This window comes from Papio anubis, chromosome 10 (assembly GCF_008728515.1).
Source record: "Papio anubis isolate 15944 chromosome 10, Panubis1.0, whole genome shotgun sequence".
NCBI classification, from domain to species: domain Eukaryota; kingdom Metazoa; phylum Chordata; class Mammalia; order Primates; family Cercopithecidae; genus Papio; species Papio anubis.
Window position 1 is genome coordinate 101,257,223 of NC_044985.1, and position 8,309 is coordinate 101,265,531.

The window sequence follows — 8,309 nt, forward strand, 5'->3', positions numbered from 1 at the left end:
AGGAAGAGCTTGGACAGTGGTGTACTGGTAACTGATATTTAACAATTAGTTCTCCAAGAAAGAAAAACTTTGATTTATAGCATTTGCCAATTTCCGTGGTGCAAATACTCCCATCATGGCTGATTTCAAGCTACCAGCATAATGTCACTAAAAATGGATTTGGAAAGAGACACACAATAAACGAGCTGCTGCAGCCAGCTCATGGGATATCTGAGCAAGGACAACTGTATACCTTGAGGCAGGTGAACAGAGAAGGGTTTTGGGCAGAGTGCTGAGTTGCTCTAAATAAATTACAAAAGTTTTTGAGCATTCAGAGAGTAATGAGAGGCCCAGAAGAAAGAGGAAACAGCAGAGAGCCAAAAAGGAAAACAAGGGAAAAAAATATCAAATAGGAAGTTGGGGAGTCAAGTATTAAGAGCTGTGAGCTGTAGTTTTCCCCCAGAGGACTAAAGAATCAACAGTAAAAGATCTCCTTATCATTAATGCATTGGAGAACTGGAATTATTTGGGAGGGTGAATTGAAGAGCCAAGGGAATTGCCAAAAAAACACAGAACCACAAGTAGGTTAAAATGGATTGTAGAGTGGCATCGTCAGAAGGGGCCTCAGAGATCCTGCATTCAAACAGCATTATTTAACAGATGAGGAGGCCGGGCGTGGTGGCTCAAGCCTGTAATCCCAGCACTTTGGGAGGCCGAGACGGGCAGATCACGAGGTCAGGAGATCGAGACTATCCTGGCTAACACAGTGAAACCCCGTCTCTACTAAAAAATACAAAAAACTAGCCGGGCGAGGTGGCAGGCGCCTGTAGTCCCAGCTACTCGGGAGGCTGAGGCAGGAGAATGGCGTAAACCCGGGAGGTGGAGCTTGCAGTGAGCTGAGATCCGGCCATTGCACTCCAGGCTGGGCGACAGAGCGAGACTCCATCTCAAAAAAAAAAAAAACAGATGAGGAAACTGAGCCTCAAAAAGGCCAAGACCATCCTGGCATATAATGGCAGAACCCCAGTCTAGAACGGGTTTCCTGACAAGGGCATTCATTCATTCAATAAATATTGCTTGGTGCTAGACATCTATTGTGAGCACCACAGACATGGTCCTTATCTTCAAGGACTTTACCATCCACTGGAAGAAAGAAGGATTGAATAGCTTATCATAGAATGTAATTGTTTCTTCACGTGATGAGTACTATGAAGAAAAAACAGAGGGCATTTTAATAGACCAAACACAAAGACCTCATTTAGACCAAGGGGTGCAGAAAAGCATCTCTCAGGAAGTCTGACCCTGAACTGAGAAAGGAATGAAGAACATGAATGCATCATGTAAAGACGAGGGGAAAGAGGGCTCCAGGTAAAGGGACTTCAGACACAGTGGCTCTGCTTCAGGGTTTGGTCCAGACAAATGCCTCTTGTGTAGTATATCTTCTCTTTCATCACCAAACACTCTGAAATTTGTTATATCCTCTAAGCCCTGAGTTATAAGCAAGATGATTAAACTTTGTCATAAGGTAGTATCTTGAATTTAGGTGCAAATATGTGTGTAACTAGCTGTTATCCATGTACTTTGGAGTGAAAACTGGTGGGTGCCTTGGGCCTGGGCAGTGCTGTACGGAATACTCAACTCCTGTCAGTGGCAGCCAGCAATGCACCCTATAGATCCCAGGCCAAAGTGAAGCCCTTGCTTCCCTCTGTGGGCAAAACTGAGATAAAGGAATACATTCTCCAGGCCACGTCATTGTATTTTTACCTGCCAAAACCCATTGCTGATGTCCCTTGCCTTCCCCAACTGGTGGAGGTGGACAGCATACCCCGGGGAACCTGAAAATTCCTGAGCTATGGCCCATTCCCTTCGCCACCTGTGAGGCTGAATCTGAGCCATTTCTTTCCCCCGGGCTTCATAACCCCATCTGCCAGCTACCTTCCTCCCATCTTGATCTACGGAGGCTGGGAAGAGACATGAAAGCTTGCTTTTGCTCTCACGTCAAGTAAGTCCATCAATTATGCTTTCTAATCTTTAATTCCACTATTTTATCATCAATTAACTGAAGCCAGGTTTATCTTCAATTTGTTATGACCTCTCCAGACCTTAACTTTAGACACAGCAAACACCACCATAAACACCCCGAATGGACTTGCTACAAAAATTTGGGTAAATTTTATTTTTCTCATCTCTAAATTAAACGTATAAAGCCAACCTTTGCAGGGAAGTGGCTGTAAGAAAGAACAAATAACTTACTTGTAAAATTTCTGGAGCTCTTCCTGTAGCACCATCTGGAGAGCCCAGTGCTATAATCCCATGGATATGACTGTGAGGTCTTTTGAGAGGAGTGTCTTTTTTCAGGCAGCTAGAATTCCAGCCCACGAATATTTCATGGATTTGGCATGTTGAGATCCCTCGGACTCAGTTTCTCTCCTTTGCGAAATAAGATAAATAATACGGTCTAATCAACTGGCACCATAAGAACAACTCTCAAAATAATTTTGTGCACTTTAGAAGGAAAGACATCAGTAACATTCAAGTTTTTTGGCATTTTTCTTTTCATATTGAATCACTCCAAAGTAAGGGTTTTAAAAAATCTAAGTGGGGAAATTAGCAAAGATATCCACACAAATCAGTATGTTTCTTTTTGGCATATGGCATTACTATGCATTTTGATGTTAAGGATAAGCAATTTTCATCAGTATTTTTTACATGTGCTGAGTCTTTTCTCTGAGGCTCCTGGATTCAAGGGGCTGGATAGATGGGAGTTCCTGCTGTCTCTGGAGAAGAGCTTATTTCCTTTCCCAGGCTTCCCAACCCCACCCAAGATCACTTGTCATTGAGATTAACCTTTGTGGAGAGGCACCCAGGAGTGCAACTCTCTGGGAGTGTGACAGCTTTTTCAGGATATCAGGAAGTGGAACGTGTGTGTGACCCAGGAGGGACACACATCTATGTTACAGAAGAAGGCTGAGGCTGCAAAACATGCCCCAGAAAGGAAGCGGATGTTATACCTTTGCTACCTCGCTGTTCTGAAACAGGAAGACATCCATCTGTCCTTCTGGGCATTCAACATTCCACCCACAAACTCCCCTCCTGGAGTCTCTCTCTGGTTCAGTGAATCGTATGTTCCAGAAACCAGCCCTTCCCCCACCTCAACCCAGAGGACTTACTAGTTTTGATGTGAAAGGTATTGATTCAGGAGCTCTTGATGGCTGATGGCTCCCTGCTAAACCATTGATTTTTATTAAACGCCCTCCCCCTTAGTGCATTTGGCAGGTCCCAGAATTCTGTTTTCTTGTGTTCCTTTCCATTTTCTTCCTTGTAAGCCCCTCCTCCATCAAATAAACCCTAACTTGGGTTTAAGACCTTCTTGGAAGATGATTCTATACCCTCCCTTTCTAGACCTCCGCAACCCTCACTCTCATTCAAATGAGAGAATCACTAAAGGGCTCCTTGTCCTTGCCCCCCAGCAGACCCTCATAAATCCACAGTGAGTTTTTTTTTTTAATTAAAGCGTCTAAATAATTAATGATCAACTCCATTTGTGCCATTGAAAACCAAAATGTCACACGGTTGAAAAGACCCAACCAAATAATTCAGTGTACCCTATAAAGCTTTAAAAAAGCAGAGCCCAAGAGGCCTGCATGACTGGTTTCTGTGCTGTCTGAAAAGCTTGGTTGGGTTTTTGGGCACTTGATTGGATTCCAGGAATAATGTGCCCTGAGCACAAAGGGCTCTTTTGATGTGTCTGTGCCATAGCTCCTCCCCCTTTCCTCCTCACTTTACCTGGGATACACATTCTCCTTGTCTCCCAAGTTGGAAAAAATAACCCATGGAAGAGAGGAAAAAACAGCAGAGGGAAAATCAAGGGTGGAAGTGGGGGAAAATTCTGCAGTTCTTAGTCTGAGTTTGGTTACTAAAGTCTTGTTATTCCAGAAGGAATAGAAGAAGTGACGTTTATACAATGTCTGTGACCAGACAATGGGAAACCGTAATGATAAGATGTCTCTTGTTTGAATATGGTCCCTTGAGCTATAGGTAATGAGTGAGCCTTCGAGTGAAGACTTGCCAGTTTCAAAGAGTCGGAGGTATGGCAGGTTACCAACCCTAGAAATCTACATGAATTTAGATGCCTAATCCAGCCGATGAATCTTATAGATAGTGAGTCCAGCCCATTGGTTTTCCATGGGTACCAGAATATTCAGGAAAGATGGAAAGAAAGAAGACAGAACCTCCATTGCTAGAATGTCCTTAAAAAGTGGCAGAGCAAACTAGAGGCCAGGATTGTATTAGCAATGGCCCTGAGAGATGAGGAGTGTGGGTCTAGCCCCAGCATATGGATGTCCAGATTGGCAGCAAACTGCAGTAAGCTGGTGCTAATTCAGGGCTATTTTTGTCTGTCTGGGCTAACTTGAAGAGGATGTTTTATCCTTCTAGCCTCATTCTCCTTATCTACATAAAGATGGACTTGTACTGTACCACCATCAGCTCTGAGATTCTATTTCAGAAATCTATTGCTACCCCAAAATTTGATGGCTGACAACAAGAATCTACTTATTTAGGTCTTTTTGGTTTTATCTCAATGATGTTTTATGGATATCTGTGTAGAGGTTTGTACATATATAGACTCATTGGTAGATTTATCCCAACTCTATGTTTTTGATGTTACTGTAGATGGTATGCTTTTTAAATTTTATTTTTAAATTATTTGTTAAATATATTTATTTATATATGTATATAGAAATGTTGATTTATATACACCAGCAAATCATCAGCTCTGAGATTCTATTTCAGAACTCTATTGCTGCCCCCAAATTTAATTGATTTTTGTAGATTGAATTTGTATCTAGTAACTTCACTAAACTCACTTACTAATAATTTTTTATAGATTCTCAGTCTGTCTTCTCACCATCAATTCTCAGCTGGTGAGATCACAAGGAAGATGCTTGATATATCTTTTAGGTTTCTTAGGTTGTAAGCAACAGAAGTGACTCTGACTAACTTAGATATAAAGTAGAATCTATTTTAAGGCTATGGGATAGTTCTGTGAATCACAGAAAAAAAAAAAAAAAAGAACTGTTAGACCTCAGAAAATGAGAGGGCCTAGAATAGCATTCAGGCACAAATCAACTATCTCTATCAGGACGATCTCTGGACTTACCCTTGTGTAACTTCTCTTAAGATTCAAATTCCTCAGAGAGCAGATCTTGTTGGTCCTATTTATCTCCAGCCCTTGGCCACATTGCCAGTCAATTGAGAGGCCCACCAAAACTGTATGCAATGCCAGAAGAGTGCTACCCCAAAGGAAATTCAAGGTGTTGTTATGCAAAGGGAGAACTCATGCTGGAGACATAAAACAACACAAGCGCCATGTATGATATCTAATTAGAACTTTCTGCCCATCACTCATCAGGTGTACAGACTAGCACTTAAAGTTTCGGTGATAATAGTGGTGATGGAAAAGATTACAATCTCAGACAGCCCTATCTTCCTATCTAGCCATCAAAAGCACTTGGGTTCACTGTCAATGATCCATGTTATTCATTTAAACATGAAAGTAGATCCTTCGCCTAGCTTGGCCTGCCTGGGCTTCAACCTACCTCCCTCTTTCCCATTAATACATTTTGCGCTGTTGAAATAGGCTTGATTAGTAATCAAATACATCTGTGTTCTGTCTTGCTTTCTTGCCTCTATCTTCTGTCTCCTTTTAAGGGTGGTGGTGTGTTTACTTTGCTGCAGTTACTTTGGAATCAGAGACCTAGTATTTATCCTGATACAATCAGTAACGACATTGAATTCTCTCTGCTTGTTGAACTTTTTATACACTATGTGGGCTTGAGTACACATAGTGCATAAAAGATGTTTGTGGGTTTCCTAGGTGTTTTTAATCCATCAGAAAATGGATTGGGGTAATCACGATCAATTTTCCTAAGGAGGGAATTACAGTGAAAAAAAGTGAAGTTAAAAGGCTCTTATCTTTGCCATCACTCATCCCCACCTTTATTTATTGCCTTCTCTGGTTTTCATTAGCATGCTGACAACCAAAGCTATAGACATTTTCATCCACACTCTGACTGCTACCCTGATTTCAGTTCCAAGTTATGAAACCTAATCTAAACCTTAGAGGGGAAACTACAAACTGTAACTTTAAATTTCAGTTTACAGAGTCCCCCAGGATGATTCCAGGAATTGAGTTGGGAGGGGTCCTGGGAATCAGCAATCTAACTACCACCTCCTTCCTCCCCTGAAAGGACCCGAGGACATTTGAAACAAAACTCATAAAAGACCATTTTCACAACATCCCAACTGAGAAAAATTGCAAGAGAACATCTCACTCAACCTCCTCCCTGCAATTGCTCCTAACTAATTCCAGATAGAAGGAGGTGTCTCTTAGTCTTCAAGATCACTTGAAGGGCATTTCACAATTCCCCATGGTCACCTGTTTCAAAATATAAGAACTGGATGCCAGGAAAATATTCCTCATATTCAAATACCAATTCTTTCTTCAATTCAGACCATTTGGATAATTAAAGTATAACATTTCAGAACTGGAAGGGGCTTTAAATACCATTTAGTCTAGGGGTTATGACTGGTAACCAAGGATTGAGACATATTTTACTAGGGCCACAGAAAGTTTAATTTTTGAATTTTTGTATTTGTTGCCAATGCTTAGATATTGAGATAGATTCTTTCCAAAAAAAAAAAAAATCCAGATAGCTGGAATCTCTAGAAAACACAAAAGATCTGGAAATACAGTGGTCCTCATTCCCACGGCAGCAATTGGAGTTGGGTGCTTCTCTTTGGATTGGGGTTGTATGGAGAAAATAAACTCTAATTTATCATAGAACACACCAGATTTGCTTATCTCATTTACCCTAAATGACTAACTTTTATCAGCATCTAAGTTTTTAATCCCTGATTTTTGTGGACATGAACAATGAGAACCAGAAAAATGATCTAACTGAGGTGACCAGCTGTGCAGGTGTGACAAGAGCTAGAACCCAGGGCTCATGCCTCCTAGGCCAATGATCATCTACTACAGAACACTGCTTTCAGGCTCTTACTATGCCAACCTGGGGCAACTGAACAAGAAAATTAAACAGGGCAGGGAGTTGACATAATAAAAGTTAAAACCTACGATTTCCATATGCCCTGTGATCCTCTGTAATCATTGGGTCAGCTCAGCAGTAAGGTGATAAAAATGTTCCCTATGGAACCTTAAAGAAGACAATTGGTTCATACCCAGTTTATTGTGAAGGAAAGGTTCAGTGAGAAGACTAGAAGACACAAGTCCATTTATATGATGGGGTGTATATGAGTGGTTTGTTTAAGGAGTAGTTCTCAGTGCTTTAATCAAGAGGGTACTATGCCCATTTTCAACTCCAAGATGTAGTCCGAAAACCAAAAAAAAAAAAAAAACCCACAGACTTATAGAGAATATGAGGGCATAGAGGGAATTCTGTCTATCAAAAAATTAAAAAATAATGATTTCAATCTAAGTGTCTGTTTAAAAAAGCTACTAAAATCAAAGGTCAATTTGGTAAAAATGAAAATTTAATAGTATATTTCTCAGAAAATTATTCAGACTAGTTAATTAGTCCTATGCAGACACAATATAAAACAGTCTTTTAGTCTCTGAAGAGGGAGAGATCAGTGAGCAGAGTACAAATTCTATGTTAATAATCTCTTGGCACAAGAAAGAAAAAAGTAGGTGAAACATTGAGGCAACATTTACAGCCTCAAAGTACCTGATCACTTTGGTGAGTTCAGGCTCTGAATGGGCTAGTTATCATGTGGTCCAAACAACTGAAGAATTAAGTACATCACTAACAACCACTAGTTGTTTCAGCCAAGTACAGAAACCTTTGAAATGGTTTCTGGCTGTGAATGTGGCTCAATATAGAAAAAAAGTGGCCAAAAGAGCCTTTCAGATTTCTTTCCTGTAGCCCTTCACTCATAACCAAGGAGGGCTGGAGAAACAGCACTTCTTTCTAAGAGCACAGACATAATTTGAGTTTGAGATATTCATGTTTAGTTGGAGTTTGAAGGAATTTAAATGGTTTATTACCACCAAGGAGACACTTGCAGTTGGCATTCATGTGGAGAGCAGATTTTGCTAGTTGGAAAATTTGTGAGAAAAGACTTAGTCAAGAGATATTTCTCGTGGCCAACTTATTCTTAATAAGCTTGATGGCATTTGAGGGTTATAAAAAATTGATTAACATCCCTTCCTTCCCAGAGCTCACTAGCCAGGAGTGGCTGCCTTTACCACTTGACCATTTCCTCTTCTCTCCCAAAACTTCCTCCTTTAGAATATCAGAACTAAATTA

At 40.7% G+C, this 8,309-nt stretch overlaps 1 long non-coding RNA gene across 3 annotated transcripts in view; it reads right to left on the bottom strand.

The window, feature by feature from the left end:
• Nucleotides 1-7,403, bottom strand: part of LOC103876524 — a 106,820-nt gene extending 99,417 nt beyond the window's left edge. Inside the window, exon 1 of one of the 3 annotated variants that reach the window (XR_002516445.2) lies at nucleotides 2,233-7,403. This is a non-coding gene — a long non-coding RNA (uncharacterized LOC103876524). The remainder of the gene's footprint in view (nucleotides 1-2,232) is intronic. The other 2 variants (XR_002516443.2, XR_002516444.2) reach the window with 2 other exon arrangements.
• Between the last annotated feature and the right edge of the window lie 906 nt (nucleotides 7,404-8,309).